General features: G+C 46.1%; 1 protein-coding gene and 1 long non-coding RNA gene across 2 annotated transcripts in view; one reads left to right on the top strand and one right to left on the bottom strand.

The window, feature by feature from the left end:
- LOC127051018 (sodium/hydrogen exchanger 10-like) overlaps positions 1-19647 on the bottom strand; it is a 336647-nt gene that overhangs the window by 87543 nt on the left and 229457 nt on the right. The gene's annotated exons all lie outside the window — the stretch shown is intronic.
- LOC127051121 (uncharacterized) lies at positions 2892-8718 on the top strand. The gene is made up of 3 exons (XR_007774402.1): positions 2892-2943; positions 3450-3668; positions 8649-8718. It is a non-coding gene; the product is annotated as an uncharacterized LOC127051121 (long non-coding RNA).

Here is a 19647-nt window from a genome sequence, read left to right as displayed (position 1 = left end):
CAACACACCTGGAAACACCTGAGGGGTAAGGACTGAACTGTGGCGGGAAGTGATGGTCCCAGGCTAGAAGGATCTTTAGCCAGTGTATGAAAACCTGAGAAAGCCAATGCAATTTGTGCCTTAAAAGTCTGCCAACCTGTTTATCATTCAGGGTGAGAATTTGCTAATTTATATCCTATCTATCTAGTGTGTTAAGATCAGTTTGCGGTTTTTGTTTATTATTAAGGTAATCAGCTTTGATCTATTTGCTATCACTTATAGTCACTTAAAATCTATTCTTTGTAGTTAATAAACTTGTTTTGTTTTCTATAAACCCAGTTTGTGCAATTTATAACTGGGGATGGAGAGGCAAAAAGCTGTGCATATCTTCCTCCACATTAAGCGAGGGAGTGAATTTCATGAGCTTACACTGCACAGTTTTCTGTGCAGTGCAAGACAATACAATTTTGGGATTGCATCCCGAGGGAGTGTGCACTTGAGTGCTGGGCAGTCTCCAAGCTGACCCTTCCCATGCAGAGCTGATCTCAGTGTTTGTGGTTTTCTTCAGCTGGACGTGTTCCTACCTGTGTGTCTGCTAGAAGAGACCTGAGGGCCTGGCACAGCAAGACAGGGTGAGAGAGCCTAGGCTGGTGGAACATGTAGGCTCAGTGGGACTCCAGTACATCAGGTTGCACCCCGGAGGGGGGGGGTAACCCATCACAGTAGGTGCTGGTGTAAAGGGGAGGTTGTTCAGGCCTTCAACCAAGCATTCAAAACTGTGGTTTGTTTCCTGCGGGTTGAGATGCCACTTGTGGTTGTGTCTATCGGTGTTGAGGTGGTCTGTTTCTTTGTCTGCCAACCTCATATGGTCTGGATTGAGGGCAGGTGTATTGAGTATCTCTGTCTCGGTGGTGGGGTTGGTATTGTTTCCTCTTGGGGGTGATGTATAGATGCTAAGCGTGCAAAGTCACATGAAAGTCCTTCATGGTATGAAGAATTTCATCGAGTTTTGAGGACAATAGTTTGTCCTCGTTGAAAGGTAGGTCCTCTACATTTACTTGGAGTTCTTTTGGTATACCAGATGACAGAAGCCATGAGGCTCTGCACATCATGATAGCCATGAAGATATAGGAGGGAACTGGAGTACTCCTATAGGTGGTGAGGAGGTTTGATTGTAACAGACTTTGTATGCTGCCCATGGGTCCCAAGGTGGCCACTACATGGGAAATGCCATGGGAGGATCCATCCATGGTGGGCCGTACCATGTGTAGTGAGGTTGTGCCTGATGGTCTTTAGGTTGCTGTGTCCCCCCAGCAGATTTATGTTGAGGTGTGGGGGAGCATTGTGTTGAAAAGATTCCATCCTTTTGGTCCTCATTGTCACTATCACTCAACATTGACAGTGCCATAGGTGACGTCAGTTAATGAGAGGATTGGTGGTCCTTCTGTGTCAAGGAGAGGTGATTGGGGCACCGATGCAACAATTATGTCTTTTTGAGTTAAAAATTGTTGTGGTGCCAGTGGATGCAGTGCCAATGTTTTATCTGTGGCAGTCAGGTGTTTAGGTGTCTTCTGTTTTGCCTTTGTCGGGGCGGGTGGGCCCATTGCGGTGCCAGGCAAGGCAGTGGCGCTGAGCAAGACATGGTCATAGTCGGCACTGGCTGAGGTTGCATGGTCGGTGTCAACTCCAATGAGGTCGTTGATATGGTCGGTGCAGAGGAGGAGATGTGGCATGGTTCATGTCTCGACTCCTTGCTGTTATGTATGGTGCATCTGGTGCTGGAGGTGCTGGGGAAGTCATACGCACTGACTCTCGGGGTCATTAGCACCGATGGTAATGACCTCACAGGGGATAGTTTCTTTCTGTGTGGTTCCCTCTGTGGAGAGATCGAGGCTCACTTCCTCTTTTCTTCAGATGATGGAGCTGTGCTCTTGGTCGGTTCAGATCGAGTAGGTGGGCACTTCGGCGAATGCTTCAGAGTGTTCTTTTCTAATCCTGGTTGGAGCAATTTTTCCATAAGGATCATTCTGAGGCGGAAATCCTGGTCACACCAGGCTCTTGCCTTCAAGTTGTTGCAATGGGCGCATTTGAATGGTATGTGCGTCTCACTGAGGCATCTCACACAGAGAAAGTGCCCGTAAGACTGAGGCATGGCCTCCCTGCAGGAGCCACATCTTTTAAAGCCTTGGAGCCTGGCATGATCAAACTAGAGTCTCAGGTGGACTGAGAACTTTTGCAGTCCATGCTTTGAAGGAAGCTGGGAAACAAGAAAGGAAGAAAAGTGGTTTTTTTTTAAACACCACTGTAGCAGGGTGGACCTTTGCTCCTGCCCTGAAGAGGTTAAAAACAGCCCTGGGAAGGGGCTGGGGCTGGAAAAAGCAGCCTTTAAGCTGGGCTGATTGGGGAAGTGGCTGCAGCTGGGGCCACGCCCCAAACTGAGCCACAGGGCCTAATAAGAAGGCCGGGGAAAACAAGAGCAAACAATCTCTCTCTGACTGGGGAGGGAGACAGGCCTGGTTGCTTGGGAACTCACCCCGGGGGACCTAGAAGAAGGCAGGGCTGGGGAAAGGCCTTAGGAGCTTGGAAGCCCTAGGTCAGCAACTCCCCAGGCTGCAGAGCTGGTTCTAGGCCTCCTAAGTACTGGGCTTGCAGAGGGGCAGCTGGAGGGTGGGTAAAGGCAGCCAGTCCCAACCCCTTGTTGCCTATGATGATCGGCTGATACACTGCAGTCTGCCCCAGGGCACGGGGGCTAAACAGAGACTGGCAGTAGCCACGACTGAGGCAAAGAGGAGATAGTGGGGTGAGGTTCCCCTGGGAGGCAGGGAGACCCAGTTAAAGCGGCACCGGGGTCCAGGGAGGGACACGGGGGCCAGTAGTGGACAGGTGAATCACCGGCCTGCAGAGGGCGCTCTGGGTTGGGACCAAGCTAATTCCCTGAAGTCACCAGCAGGAGGCGCCACAGGGGTGAGTCCACACGTCTACAACCACAAACTAATTAACTATCTAGCTAAGGAAAAAAATCTATTTAAAAGGTCTCGAAAACATGACCTATGAGGGAAGATTGAAAAAATTGGGTTTGTTTAGTCTAGAAAAGAGAAGACTGAGAGGGGACATAACAGTTTTCAAGTACGTAAAAGGTTGTTACAAGGAGGAGGGAGAAAAAATGTTTTTCTCAACCTCTGAGGACAGAACAAGAAGCAATGGGCTTAAATTGCAGCAAGGGAGGTTTAGGTTGGACATTAAGAAAAACTTCCTAATTGTCAGGATGGTTAAGCACCAGAATAAATTGCCTAGGGAGGTTGTGGAATCTCCATCATTGGAGATTTTTAAGAGCAGGTTAGACAAACACCTGTCAGTGACGGTCTAGATAATACTTAGTCCTGCCATGAGTGCAGAGGACTGGACTAGATGACCTCTCAAGGTCCCTTCCAGTCCTATGATTCTATTTTTTGTTATCTCTGGGGGAGAAGCTGTTGCACTGCCCCGAGCTCCATCTTCAGTCGAGGATGGTTGAGAAGAAACTGAGGGGGTTGGGCTGTGCGCACACTGAACAAGACTCTAACGGTGCCGCAAGACAGCTACGGCACACGCATGGCGCGACCAGTCACTTCTACAGAAAATCTCTGATGAACAGCGCTGAATTGGAGTACCTACAGGGGCCGCACTTGATGAAGAACTAGAAGTAAAGGGTCAATACTAGCTACATTACTATTAGACAGAGGGGATTTGGTGATTTTTTTGGTGCAAAATTCCCCCAGGAGTAATAGCAGGTGCCTAAGCATCAGTTGGTAGAATGGCTGCAATATAATAGTCCCTTGTGATCCAGTGTCAAGCACTGCTTTACAATTCTGCACCTTTGATCCTGACAGTGACCACTACTCGAGACCCTATCAGTCCTGAGGAAATCCCAGCTGAACAGTCTCTTCTAGGGAGTCTTCAAGTCCTGTGGGTCTGGGTGGCCCCCTTCCCCTTTGGCAGTTCCTTGACCCCTCCCAACCAGTCCTCAGCTTTCCATACACAATATGTCACCTGCAGCTGGCAAGAACAAGCTTCAAATAGCCAATGCCAATCTTGTGACCAATGCAACAGTCCAGCCCTCTGATTTTAATCTTCCACACCATCGCCATCTATAGACAAAGCTCGGTTGTTTCATATGTAGACTGATCAGATATGCTGCAAATGACTGTAAGTACGGCCTTTGCCATTGTGGCAGTTAGAAGAAATAGACCATATACTTCCAAGTCTGTATCCATCGGCAAGGACTGCATGGTTCCCTCATGGATTTGCACAGCACACTTCCCTCAGCTATATATTGAGTGGTTAAGACATTTAGACTAACATGCTGGACTTGAACATCTACATAAATTCAGTCAAAATAGAACAATAAATAAAATACTGTACCTGGAAAATGGCTCTTTACAGAAAAGGAAAAGAACATAAGAATGGCCATACTGGGTCAGACCAAAGGTCCATCTAGGCAAGTATCCTCGTCAATGCCAGGTGCCCCAGAGGGAATGAACAGAACAGGTAACAGATGCTAGGGACACCAGCCCTGCCCATCCTGGCTAATATAAATTGATGGACCTGTTCTCCATGAATTTATCTAGTTCTTTTTTTAACCCTGTTATAGTCTTGACCTTCACAACATCCTCTGGCAAAGAGTTCCACAGGTTGATTGTGTATTGTGTGAAGAAATACTTCCTTTTGTTTGTTTTAAACCTGCTGCCTATTAATTTAATTTGGTGACCCCTAGTTCTTGTGTTATGAGGAGTAAATAACTCTTCCTTATTTACTTTCTCCACACTAGTCATGATTCTATAGATCTCTGTCATATCCCCCTTTAGTTGTCTCTTGTCCAAGCTGAAAAGTCCCAATCTTATTAATCTCTCCTCATATGGAAGCTGTCCATACCTCTAATAATTTTTGTTGCCCTTTTCTGAACCTTTTCCAACTCCAATATGTTTTTTTTGAGATGGGGCAACCACATCTTCAGGCAGTATTCAAAATGTATTCAAGATAAACAGAAAAGTACAGAGATGAACCCTCCTCACATTGCCTATAGCAGAACTAGCTTGCAGACAAATGAAACATTTCAGTATTTAGTGGTTTCAAATATTCTATGAATGAATACTTCATTTAACAAATACTGTTTTGAAAAAGGATCCATGTGTTTACTGATACCCTCATACAGCCCACAAAAATTCTTAGTTGGCACAAACCACGTTTCTTAAAGGTTTCAATTTACAGAAGTATAATACAAATATATTTTAAAGACCTCTAAATATGTAAATGGTTTGGAGCTCATGAAAATTTCCCTACATATCACGTACATTCTTCAAATAGGAACTAACAAGGAAATAAAAATGCAAATAAAATAAGCAAGCTAACCATAAATATACATAAAAATGAGTAAATTTCATTTTTATAACTATGAATGTCATTTTTTAACTGTGTGCTAAATAGATAAGTGACGGAAAAAAACAATGCTCTTGTAGGATACATTAAAAATTTCTGAAAGATTTCTGACACACAAATCATGGAAAAGAAAATGATCTGGCTATTTCTAGCATTTAAGCTGAATATCAGAAAAAGCAAAAATGCCCCTTCAAAGAGCAAATTTTTATTTGGTGTTCAGAAAAAACAGTAATGACAGTTATGGGTTGCAATGTGCTAAAATTACTAAAAAAATGTAACATGAATATGGATGTTCTATAAAGCACTATGAAGTAGTTAATCAAAAACAATTTACATGTATTATTAGACAAAAGAGAAGTGGTTTGATCTGGTCAGTCTCACCATTAGTACAGGTTTTTTAATGTACTTATTCCTAACATCTCTTTAAAAAAAATCTTAATATTAGTAGTCATACAAATATAGCCCCCCTAAAAACACTATAAATTCACCTGATATTTTTTACTAGATCCAGGCATAATTTTGATTTAAAAACTCAAACATTAACGAGATTAATTTGTCACACGCAGGGCCGGCTCCAGCTTCTTTGCCACTCCAAGCAGCAAAGCGAAAGGAAAAAAAAAAAAAGATAAAACCGCAATCAGTGGCAGTTCAGCAGCAGCTCTGCCATTCGGTGGTGGGTTCTTCTCTCCAAGAGGCACTGAGGGACCCGCCACTGAATTGCCGCCGAAGACCTGGACATGCCGCCCCTTCCCATTGGCCACCCCAAGCACCTGCTTCCTTGGCTGGTGCCTGGTCACATGTATGAAATACATTTTAATCACAAGATATAACTGTACAACTTCCTCAAACAGTCATCAGTGCAGAAAATTATCAGCCAAATGGGATCCTCAGTTTTTCAACCCTGATCATTCTACAGGGTTGCCATTTTTTCTATTAAAGCCCTAATACTGTCCTTCACTCCATTGCTTTACGTATAGCTACAGCATGGTTCCAGCGATTGCCAGGCAGTGCTCTGAAGACTGGATCCAAACCCTAATTTAGTTAATAGGAGTCTTTCCATTGACTTCACTAGGTTTGGGATCAGGCCTTGAGAGAAGAACATACTCTCACTTTGCCTTGGAAACCAAAAGAATTATCTTTGTGATGTTCACAGCTCCTGCTGAATAATGGAGCAAAAGTACTAAATTACTTCTGAACCTCCTTCCCCTACCATGCTGGGAAATGATTTAGCTATCTTTGAACAGGTCCTGGAGAGTCTCTGTTAAGTATCACATTCTCCTAGTTGAGCAAAAGATAAGATTCTAAGAGGATTAGAGAACTGAAAAACAACTTAAAATACACTTGGTAATAATCAGCAAACCATTACTAGCCAATTTACAAACACTGCAGACATCTCAACTTATTTCACTTCCAGCTCACTAAACTTGAAGCAATATAAACTAATTTGTAACAATTTTTTGCATTTTTTTCTTTCACAATTCACCCTGCTTCTCAGGTCTCTCTGTATCCCAACTTCACCTCAGTCCTGAACTTCTATGCAAGGACAAGGACATCCCATTATCTGTTTGGTCCCATCGTGGGTTAGCCAATCATAGCCCCACTCACAGATGAACAACTCCCTCTGCCCCAAGATCCTTCTTGTTCTTGACTTCCTCATGAATTTTACTATCTGCTACTCTACTCTTGTTTCTGCTTATCTGTGGGCCCCAACAGCAACAGAATATTTCCTAGATGAACAGCTGCAGACTAATTCTTCCATTACCAGGATGGATTTTAGCGCTATGTCTACATTTATGGTGGCGTGTAGAGTACATACACTGCATGCCAACCTAGCATGGTTATAAGCAACAGCATAAACAATGAGGCACTACTTAGGCAAGTAGAGTAAAGACACATTAGAACCTTAGGATATATACCCTACACAGTTCTCTACACAACCAATGTTCACACTACTGATGTTCCCACTACTATTGTTCCCACTACTATTTTTAGCAGAGTAGTGTAACACTGCATCCCTGCCACTGGAGCCTCTCTATGCCACAGAGAGAGACTCCAGCAGGGAAAGGTAGCAAGGAAAGGCTCTGGCAGTCCCTGCTGTCTCCCCCCTGCCAGAACCTTTCATTGTCATGGGTAGCTAATACACTGCAGTGTGGACAAGCCTGCCTTTTTTCACTGTGGCATATAGCTACATGTACCTTACACATCACCACCTGTTTAGACAAGACCTTTGAAAAAGGCCATTTTCCATGTAAAAACTACAAGGATCTTTTAGAGGAGCTACTGCTGATTTGTCTTCTCCACAAGCAAAATTGTACAGAGTAATTGCTGGCGGTCCCCCTCCCACACCAGGGAGTTCTTCAGAGCATCCAATAGGGAGAATCCAAGTCTTTGCACTTCTCTTTTAAGCCATATTTTAAGCACTATTCATGTTTCTCTCTCTCTCTCTCTCATTCACACACACACACACACACACACTTACTTTAGATATGATTAAAAAAAAAGTAGAACATTGAAGAATGTTATATTTTATGATGAAAGAAGTATCATAGCAGGCAGATGGGAGTTGATAGCAATTTAAGCTTTTCCAGCCTTTTCTCTAACTCTTGTGGTCCACAAATTTACTTTCAGGTTACTTCCTAAGTTTCTTCCTAGTAACAGTCTCATTTGATAGTCCTCACATACAGGGTCTTCTTTCTGTAACATAGTGGAAACAGCTGCAGTCCTCTGACTGAGCCCTGTAGGGCCTAAATCAATCCTATGTCCAGAGTCCTAACAGAATGATTTTTCCCAGAGCTGCAGAAATACTAAACTAAACCTTAAATTGAATATAAAAAAAAAGAACCATTTTTGCCAAACTTGACTCTTTTCCCAAAGATTAAACACAGTTGTCATGATCAGGAATAAGTTTTAATGCTTTCCCCAGACCAGAGACTGGGACGTTTAGGAGCATGGTAATAAGAAATTTGTGTTTTGATTTATCTACTATTCTCAGACAGTTTGGTCTGCTAATCCTCATAATTTGGTTTTTGCAAGCATATAATAAAAATACATACACACTCTCTCAGACTGGGAACATAAAATCTTCAGGAATAACTTTACAGAGCAAATTTGAATGGGTGAGTGGGGATCTATTAATGACTGGGAAAATCCTGCTCGTGAAGGCAATGTCACAGAACACCATGAAGTCAATTTTGTATTATTTTGTGAAACTGTGAATGTTTGATCAAGTAGTTGCTTTATGTATTTCTTTGCAGGGGTTTGCAACCTGTACTCTGAGAGTTTTTCTGCAGGAAATCAGAACATAAGGCATTTCAGCATACTGAGGTTTGATGTCATTTTCTTTATACAAAAAAACAAAACAAAACAAAAAAAAACCCACAGTTTTTTTTCATATTTTTTGGAGGTGTGTGTGAATTTCATAGATATTTTTGCTTGAGTCTACAGAAGTGTCTATAACTATGAAGGCAAAAACTTTTTACTGCAATTATCTGTGCTCAGATACCCAATTACTTCTAAGTATAATTCAAGACATCAGATATGACCTTTAAAGCCCTAAATGAGAGATCATTTAGGACATTTTTGCTATCAGTTCTCAGAATAGAAATTTCTAGAATCAGCAGCAGTGTGCTCTCTGTATCCCTGATTATGGAGCTCCCTTCCTCTAACTATCCACCAGAACCTAAACTTCATAACTTTCAGGGAATGGCGTCAGCATAGCTGACTACTGACATGAATGCAAGGCTCTGTTCTTCTCAGTAAGAGGTGGCTGACATTTTGACAATCCACATTAAGTACTTTATGTATTTATTTAACTGTAAGTAGTCTATGGTGGCAGATGCTATAGCAATTGACAACGAAAATAATAAAAATAAAACAAAAATCTGAGGAGATATAGATAAAAATAGGGTGGGAATAAAATAAAAATAATTATTCCTAATTTTTCCCAATGTTATCCAAATACATAATTGAGACAAGTGTTTACATCACGTCATTACTACTGACATATTTACAGAAGTAGTTATTTTAAATTAGAGAATACTGATTAGAAATCTGAATTCTTCTAAGAGCACTATACAACAAATGCATTATTCTAATAGAATCTTTTGCTCTTAAAGTGCTAATATACATCGTTTACCTTTTCAAGACAGAAGACATCTAATACACAACAGATATAAATATTTTAATACTCCATAATGTTTCTTGCTTTTTCAGTACATACAAGGTTCATTTGATAATTGTTATTCAATTATAAAAGAAAACTAGTAAGCTAGCTGTCTGCCAGGCATATTTCTGCTTTTTTCTAGTTTATTTGATTTGCCTTATTAAATTATTTAGGGTAAAGGGAGCCAGCAAATTTTCAGTAATAACTGAACTGTTAAGCTCTCATGAAATTAGAAGAAAATAAACAAAACACCCAGGGATGAGTATCCAAACAACAGGATCAATCACACTGAAAAATACAACATACAATTTGCTTTATTCCTCCTTTTAACGTTTTTAGAGCATTTATAACTTCTGCTGAAGAATGAATGTACTTTATAAATTCCAGGCTAAAGCAAGAATTAAAACAATGTTGAAACTAAGAAGTCCGATGCTCAGAGGTCAGACAATACTGGCTTAAGGGTGAAAGTCAATGGAATTTAGACTCCTATGTCACTTAGGCACTTAATTTTTTTTTCACTAAATCTCCATCCCAATGATTGTTAAGATAGCCATCAAAATATGAGCCACATGTAAATCAGTGTAGTAATGACTTTCTGAATCTGCAAGCAGCCTGAAACAATAGCTCTGAGGTATGACCTAATCTTAGCCCTGTCAGTGCTGAAACCACATGATTATAATTTTAAATGCCAAGATTGGTAACCATTTTATTGCCAGTCAAAAAAAAAACATGAAAGAAAGGAAAAGGTTGGTCATAGCATGGAATTCTGTGGTGGTTATTAGCAAAATAGTACTTTTTTTGTTTGACAACTGAGAAATTCAAAGCTATAGTTCTAGATCAAGACAAGCAGAAATGTATGACTTCTGCAAACCCGCTGATGGCATTTCTACTGTCCTAGTAAACAGATTAACAAAGGCTGATAAAAGTATCTGCTAGACTAGTTGTTCTAAACTTTCCAGTTACATATCCTGTCCCCAAACTGTACAAACAAAAGAAAACACACAAACAAAAACACTCCCCACAAATGAACCATTTGGCTGAAGATTCTCAGGTGCTGCATAGTGGAAGAAAACGGGTATATTAATATTAGCATAACTTTTGCTGTGATTGATAGAATAAGACTTAAGACATTTTCTACTGATAATTTCCCTTTCCATTAGCAGTTTCTCATCTCATTCTTAACAAATGGCTAATACCTCTCAGCTTTGGAATTCAGAGACCATTCAGCATAGTTATTTCTGCAGGTTCCAGAAAAGACAGTTACCTTTTCCGTAACTGGTGTTTTTCGAGATGTGTTGCTCATGTCTATTCCACAGCAGGTGTGCATGCTCGCCACGTGCACCAGTGCCGGAAGTTTTTCCCCTTGCAGTACTCATAGGGGAGAGCACCTCCCGCATCCCCTGGAATGGCGCCTGCCTGGCGTGGTATAAGGGGAGCTGCGCACTCCCCCCACCCTCAGTTCCTTCTTGACAGACAACTCCAACAGAGGGGAAGGAGGGTGGAATAGACATGAGCAACACATCTCAAAGAACACTAGTTACAGAAAAGGTAACTGTCTTTTATTCTTCGAGTAATTGCTCATGTGTATTCCACAATAGGTGATTCCAAGCTATATCTGTTGGAGGTAGGTAGGAGTTCACAAGTTCCCAGGATGGAGGACAGCCCTGCCAAACCCAACATCATCCCTGGTCTGGGGGACGATCGCATAGTGCGAGGTGAACGTGTGAACCGAAGACCACGTGGTGGCTCTACAAATATCCTGGATGAGGATGTGGGCCATGAAGGCAGCCGACAAGGCCTGTGCCTGAGTCGAGTGTGCTCTAACAACGGGCAGCGGGCGAACACCCGCCAGTTCATATCAGGAATGGATGCACGAAGTGATCCAATTGGACAGCCTCTGAGTGGAAATCGGCTGGCCCCTCATGTGCTCAGCCAAGGCAACGAACAATTGCAAGGACTTTCTGAACAGCTTAGTACAGTAGAGGTAGAAAGCCAGAGCCTGCCACATATTGAATGTGTGGAGATGGTGCTCCTCACTGGACGCGTGAGGCTTGGGGCAGAGGACTGGTAGAAAAATGTCCTGACCCATGTGGTAGGTGGAGACCACTGTCAGGAGGAACGTGGGGTGTGGGTGGAGCTGGACCTTGTCCTTATGAAATATCGTGTATGGCGGCTCGGAGGTCAGGGCCCTGAGGTCCGAGACTCGCCTGGCCGTTGTGATTGCAACCAGAAAGGCCACGTTCAATGAGAGGTGAGACCAGGAGCATGTGGCAAGTGGTTAAAATGGGGGCCCTGGGAGACAAGCCAACACCAGGTTTAGGTCCCACTGTGGAACTGGAGGTCTAGAAAATGGAAAAAGACAGTCCAAACCCTTAAGGAACTGGCCAGTCATAGCATTGGAAAATACTGTGCGCCCTTGCACTGGCAGATGGAAGGCCGATATGGCTGCCAGGTGCACCCTGACTGACGAGGGCACCAGGCCCTGGGTCCTCAGGTGGTAATCAAGGATAAGCTGGATCGGGGCAGTCACCAGGGAGACGCCCTGGTCTGCCACTCACCTAGAAAATCGGAACCACTTTGCCAAATAAGTGCGGCGAGTTGAGAGCTGACTACTTTCGAGGAGGACGTGCTGAACCTAGTCCGAGCATGTCCGTTCCTCTCCACCTAACCACTGAGCAGCCACACCGTGAGGTGAAGAGCTGCTAGGTTGGGGTGGACGAGGAGGTCCTGGTCCTGAGAGAGCATGTGTGGGAGGAGCAGCAACAGCCACGGCGGAGCTACCACCAGGCCCGTGAGGGTCCCATACCAATGCTGCCTGGGCCACACCGGGGCAATCAGGAGGACCCGGGCCTTGTCCGACTTTATCTTCTCCAGGACCCTGCTGATTAGGGGGAAAGGCATAGAGAAGCCGGCCTGACCAGAACAGGAGAAAGGCATTGGAGATAGTGCCCCTTCCCAGGCCGCTCGGGTGCAGAACTGGGGGCATCACCTTCGGAAGAGCTGGTGGGCCACTTCGGGGTGGAGGGACCACTTGTGTTGTGAGGAAAAGTCCCTGCTCAAGTGATTCACCCTCTCCTTTCGAGCGCCTGGTAGGTGGAAGGCCTTTAGGTGGGTGTCATGGGCTATCCAGAAGTCCCACAGCCTGAGGGCTTCGCGGCAGAGGATCGGGCCCCACCTTGCCTGTTGATATACAATATCAAGGCCATGTTGTCTGTGAGGACTCTGACTACCTTGCCCTGTAGGTGCAAGTGGAAGGCCATACATGCCAGCCACACCGCCCTGAGCTCCTTGACATTTATACGTAGGGTCAGGTCTTGAGCCGACCACAGACCTTGGGTCTGAGAGATCCCCACCTGGGCCCCCCAACCCAGGTTTGACACATTGGACATCAGCTCCAACGACAGGTCCCTGTCCCTGAACAGGATCCCTTGGAGCATGTTATTTGGGGTGGATCACCACCGTAGGGAGGCCATCACAGAGTCTGGCACGGTGAGGACCTTGTCCATCCTGTCCATGGCCTGGGAGAACTTTGAGGCCAACCAGAGCTGGAGGGGCCTCATCCTGAGTCTGGCATGACGGACCACGTATGTGCATGCCGGGATATGACCCAAGAGTTGCAGGCAAAACCTGGCTGTTGTCACTGGGAACCTTGTGACTGCGTTTATGAGACCTTTCAAGGTCTAGAACCTATCTGGTGGGAGAGAGGCCCTGGCTGATTCTGCATCCAGGAGCGCCCCGATAAACTCTATGCATTGCACCAGGATTAACGTGGACTTGGTGTTGTTTACCAGCAGGCCCAAGGCGGTGCACGTGGACAGGAGGAGTGCCATGTGATCCCTCACCCACAACCGGGAGGTGCCCTTGACAAGCCAATCATCCAAATAGGGGAATATCTGGACCCCCCACCATCTGAGGTAGGCCGCTACCACCAACCTGCATTTTGTAAACATCCTGGAGGCAGTGGACAGAACAAATGGAAGGATCATGAATTGGTAATGATTCTGTCCCACTATGAAACAGAGGAAGCGTCAAATATGTGAATGAGAAGTACACATCCTGTAGATTGACGGCAGCATACCAGTCCCCAGGATCTATGGAGGGGATGATGGAGGCCAAGGAGACCATGCGGAACTTGAGCTTCACCGTGTACTGGTTCAGACCTCGGAGGTTCAGGATGGGCTTGAGCCTGCCTTTGGGATAAGGAAATAACGGGAGTAATACCCCTTGCCCATGAATTCCTCGGGCACCGCCTCTATCACTCCTAGTCTTAGGAGCCACCCCACCTCCTATTTGAGCAGAGCTTTGTGTGAGAGGTCCCTAAGAAGAACGGGGGCAGGGCATGGTTGGGCAGGGAGAAAGTAAACTGGAGGGTGTAACCCCGGGAAATGGTGTTGAGGACCCACTGGTCCAAGATTAGCTGTGACCATTCCAGGAGGAAAGCACACAACTGGTTGGAAAAGGGAAGCTTTATTGGGGGTGGATCCCTGATGAGGACTGGCAGGGTGCCCCCGAGTGTCCCATCAAAAACGCCTTTTCCCCACCTGCTTGCCCTTGGAGGACCCAGACTAGAGGACAGGCCGAGACTGCCTCTGAGGGCATCTCTATAGTTCCGCTACTTCTTATGGGCAGCCTCGTACTTTGAGAGGGCAGCCTGGGCAGGAGTCTACCGTGGCTTGAATTTAGGTTTTGCCGGAGCCAGGACAAAGAGGCCCAGAGTCTGGAGGGTTGTGCAGGAGTCTTTCGTGTCATGCAGCCTTGTATCTGTTTCCTCTGCAAACAGAGCTTTTCCATCAAATGGGAGATCCTGCATGGAAGACTGTGCCTCGCTGGACAGCCCAGAGGATAGGAACCATGACATCCATCTCTTGGACACCGCAGAGGCCATTGATTGTGCAGCCGTGTCTGTGGCATCTGGGGCTGCCTGCAGAGACACGCTTGCAGCTGCTGTCCCTTCCTCCACTAGTACCTTAAAGTCCTTCCTATCACGCTCCTGGAGGGAGTCCTCAAACCTCGGCAGGGAGTCCCACAGATTGAATTCATACTAGCCCAGGAGAGCCTGATGGTTCACCACTCATAACTGGACGCTCAAATGTGAATAAATTTTATTTCCGAAAGAGTCTAGTCTCAGGGACTCTTTGTTCTTCGGGGTCGGGGCTGGCTGACCCTGCCGTTCCCTATGGTTGACTGACTCGACCACCAGGGAGTTGAGCACTAGGTGGGTATACAAGTACTTGTGCCCTTTAATGGGTACAAAGTACTTACGTTTCGCCTTTTTAGAGATGGGGGCCAATGAGGCTGGTGTTTGCCACACAGCATGTGAAATCTTAGCCACCTCTTAATGGAGAGGCAAGGCCTCACTACCCAGTGCCGATGGTGACAACATGTTAAACAGAGAGTCTGAGGGCTCCTCCATCTCCTCTGCCTGGAGGTGTTGGCTATCTGCCACCCTTTTTAAGAGTTTTTGGTGGGCTCTAGAGTCCTCCTGTGGGACATAGGGGGGCGGGGCTGCAATCGCCTCCTCCGGGCGGGGCAAAGAGGCCGGTGCGGTGCGCTGGGTGTCAGCCAGCACTGGAGGGTCCACCACCTGGTCGGACTCTGGGCATGGTGCTGAGGACATACATCCTACTGAATCTTTCCTTGGGGATCTGGAAAGAGAGCCGTACTAGGGGCTGGGCTGGAGGCCATGGTGCCCAGTGGTACCATTCAGCCGGCCGTGATGCTTGGTGCCACAGCAGGTGCAGTGGCACTGGCAAGACTGACTGTCCGGGTGGCCGGCCTGGCCCATCAAGGGACGGCTATGGAGACAGGGCTGGCATAAGATCTGCTGCTGTCCCTGGACCAGGAGGAACAGCTGTGCCAGGATCTACAACGGCCATGGGACCGCGATCTTGACGTGAGGGACTGGTGCCGACGGTAATAGCTGCTCCGCGAATGGCTTTGACAGGCAGACCCATGACTGTGAGACACCAGCAATCAATGCCCGGGGCTGCAATGTCTTGGCGGAGACTCGGAGCGGTAGTCTGAGTGGGAACTGCGTCGAAGATCGTATCATGACTGACTGTGGTTCCCTCACCAAGACAAAGACCGACGGCAAGGCCCGCCACAGTCTGGTCAATATTCGCTCCTTGAGATCGAGTCAGTGCCGCGAGTCCCGGCCAGCTGGAACCCAGCCAGCCAGTCTGGTTGACACTGAGGGCAATCCAACTAGACTCTGCCCGAAGTGGTCGCTAGGCAGTGTTTTGCATTGGGAATGTTCCCTCAACCGAGACTGGTATGGGGCTGGAGGCGGCTGCGGAGATCCCAGCAGTGGCTTGCCTCTGGAGCATGGGGCTGACATCGACGGCATTCCAGGCACAGTATGGACATGATGGGCTGGGCCACCTGGAGGGCTTCAGGCGTGGAAGGAATCTGGACATCTGGAGAGGCCTGTTCCGAAGGGGCTGGGCTACTCCGCTCAGCTTGAGTCAGAGGCCTGAGCCCTGGTGGGGATCCAGGACTTTCCAACATGGGCCTAGCCTCTGTCCCAGATTTCCCTCAGTGCCGCTGCGAAGAGGGAGTCATCTTGGCCCTCTTGGTGTGCTCTGTGGACGGGGAGCGGTGCCAACTGGTTGATGGTACCGGAGGTTGCCGCGTACCCATGCCACGGTGCCAGGTACCGGTTCAGAGCAGCATGTTGTGGTCAGCTCCGACTCCATCAGGATGGCCCGGAGCCTAATGTCCCTTTCTCTTTTGGTCTAAGGCTTAAACGACTTGCAAATCTTGCACCTTTCGCTGATATGGGTTTCTCCCAAGCAGCACAAACAGTCTGCGTGCAGGTAGCTCCTTGGCATAGAACGCTTGCAAGAGCTGTACGACATAAACCCCGGGGTGCAGGGCATGCCCCGGCCCGGGCTCACTGACTAACTAAACGGCTAACTAACTACAGGTACTGATGTTGAACAAACGAATAGTTCTGGGGACAAGCTACAGCAAAGCTGGAGCACAGCAGTTCTGACACACCTTCACTAGTGGCAAGAAGGAACTGAGGGTCGGGGGAGTGCGCAGCTGCCCTTATACCATGCCAGGTGGGGGGCGCTCCCCCCTACGGATACTGCTAGGGAAAAAACTTCCAGCACAGGTGCACGTGGCAAGCACGCACACCTGTTGTGGAATACACATGAGCAATCACTCAAAGAAGGATTAAGCCCATGCCCTTTACCTCAGGACACCAGAAGCATTCTTTCAAAGCTGCAGAAACATTCCAGCATCTAATAATCAGCCTTAAGACAACACATTGAAATTATATTAACTAATCTTGAGTCTATTATGTGTCTAAGTTACCTTTAGAGAAAAATTTATATTTGTTACAAATAGTATTCTGGTCATTTACCAAACTACTAGTGTGGGTTGAATGAGGAGAGAAGCTGCTAGAAGAATGAAAATTATTAGGTACGAAATTTCACATCCTGCTGCACAGGATCTCTCCCTAATTTATAATACATGAGAAGTAGCGAGCAATGAATCACAGATGTAAGGGGGAAGAGATAAGCATAATTTTAAATTATTATTTTTACACTAGAATAGGCAGAAGTACTAGTCCCCCAACCCAGCAAACAAAAGCTTTGTAATGTAAGGAATAATTTGGGAACCAACACAGTAACCTCTTCTTACCAAAGTATGCCTCTGTAGAGGAATAGAAATCTATTTTTCAAATCTTCCTCAGACAACACTCTGACACTTTCTTCCCACAATGTCACTAGGAACCTGAGAGCCTTGTTTCCATCGATGAATGGTTTCCCAGATGCCTAGCACGCCAACTGGTGCTGGATTTTAACATCTTGCTTGCAGCAACTTTGAGGCCCTAAGGCTCTTGCATTTTGAAGTGAACGAGATGAACAGGATGCAACTGGCATGTGTACACTGTATGCCTGAGATCAGAGCTGAGTGAAATCAGCCGAAGGCACGGTGCCAAGAAGATCTTCCCTGCACGGGAAGTCGGATCCCTGCCTCTGCGCTCCATGAAAGCCGCTGAAGTGCTGGGATGATCAGAGGCTCCTGCCTTTGGTGCTAACAGCACTGAGAGTAAGGATCTCGCAGGAGATCCTTTACCCTTGTGAAAGTTTCCACTTGAAGACTGTTGGGCTTCTTGCCTCTCTGCCTGAGAGGGTGAAGGCGTGCCCCCAATAGGTTCGGACCTGGCCGGGGAGCATGAGGGAGAGGGTTTAACAGTGCCCTTCTCCAGAGGTGGCTGCAGAGATTTCTGCATAAGAATCATTTTCAGCTGCAGGTCCCTTTCACAATGAAGAGAGACCTATCACCACTCAAGGCTCTTGTCATAACCTAGTCCCAGATTTGGACCTTAGCGTCCAAAATATGGGGGTTAGCATGAAAACCTCCAAGCTTAGTTACCAGCTTGGACCTGGTAAAGCTGCCACCACCCAAAAAATTAGAGTGTTTTGGGGCACTCTGGTCCCCACAACAACCTTCCCTGGGGACCCCAAGACCCAAATTCCTTGAGTCTTATAACAAAGGGGAATAAACCATTTCCCCCCCCTTCTCCCTTCCAGGTGTTCCCTCCCTAGGTTCCTGGAGAGAGAGACAGAAGCAAGCTCCGTGAATCTAAACAGAGGGATTCCACCCTCCCCGTTTCCAGCCTTGGAAAACAGAAGTACCGAGAGCTAATCTCTCTTCCCCCCTCACCCAGAGGGAATGCAAAGTCAGGCTAGTAAATCTAACACACACAGATTTCCCCCTGACTTCTTCCTCCCACCAATTCCCTGGTGAGCACAGACTCAATTCCCTGGAGTTCCCCGCTAAAGAAAAACTCCAACAGGTCTTAAAAAGAAAGCTTTATGTAAAAAGAAAGAAAAATACATAAAAAATGGTCTCTCTGTATTAAGGTGACAAATACAGGGTCAATTGCTTGAAAGAAATGTGAATAAACAGCCTTATTCAAAAAGAATACAATTCAAGACACTCCAGCAACTACACACATGTAAAATACAAAAAAAACATATAAATCACTATCTGATCTTTTGTACTTACAACTGGGAAACAGAAGATTAGAAAGCAAGAGACAGAAATCCTCCCATAGCCGAGAGAGAGACAGGCACAAGACAAAGAACTCAGACACAAACTTCCCTCCACCCAGACCTGAAAAGTCTGGTTTTTTGATTGATCCTCTGGTCAAGTGCTTCAGGTTACCTCTTTCCAGGTGTAAGAGACATTAACCCTTAGCTTATCTGTTTATGACAGCTCTGCTCAATAAATCAGGAGAAAATTAGAACATGGAAAGGGATTTCTTACTTTCACCCCTGTAATCTCATGGTGGTGCAGCTTTGTGGTGAATAGAGTCCTTATGTGCCTCTGTTCTGGACACAGACTGCCTGAAGTATTCCTTACTTTCTAATGTGGGGCCAGGATATGGAGCGGGGGGTGGAGCAGAAAGAAACTTCTTCCAACTTTCAGATGCTGAGTCTATTTCCCTGGCAAAGTGAGGGGGTCCATGAACAGAAACCATACAGGCAGAATTCCCATTACGCTGCTGGTGGAGTTGGGCTTCACAGTAATAGGAGGCTCCTCCACATGTTCAGACATACTGCAAGGTGGAGGAGGGACAGTGAACCTGATACAGAGCGCTGTGATATAATCCCTGTATAGGAGAAAAGACCCAACAAATACTCTCTGAGGATGCAATGAGGAAAAGGTTTAAATGCTGAGACTTACAATGCTTGCTGATTAATTATATAAGTTACTTTCTTCTGAAGGAGACTTACTTTTGATTGTTTTTTGTTGTTATTTTTGTTATTTTTCAAGACTCCCCCCAGGTGGGCTGCAAGAGGTTCTCATCTCCTTGGAAACATCTATGTTCCGAATTGATCCTTCCCATGGCAGAATTAGGTCATTGGGCTATGCCAGTCAGACTGAGAACCCCACGTCCTGGTTGAGTGAGGGATGATGGCTTGTAGCAGCAGCATTTAGCTTGCCTTTTGAGACTCCAAAAAAACCTACTTATAACACCTCTTGCATTTGACTTTACGTTTGCAGGACTTTTCTGATGCTGTTATCGGGGGCAGAAGGAGCCAGCTAGACCAATGCTGCATGAGAGGAGC

This window comes from Gopherus flavomarginatus, chromosome 5 (assembly GCF_025201925.1).
Source record: "Gopherus flavomarginatus isolate rGopFla2 chromosome 5, rGopFla2.mat.asm, whole genome shotgun sequence".
Lineage (NCBI taxonomy): Eukaryota > Metazoa > Chordata > Testudines > Testudinidae > Gopherus > Gopherus flavomarginatus.
The sequence above is the reverse complement of the archived record's forward strand: the minus strand, read 5'-3'. Positions and strand labels throughout refer to the sequence as shown.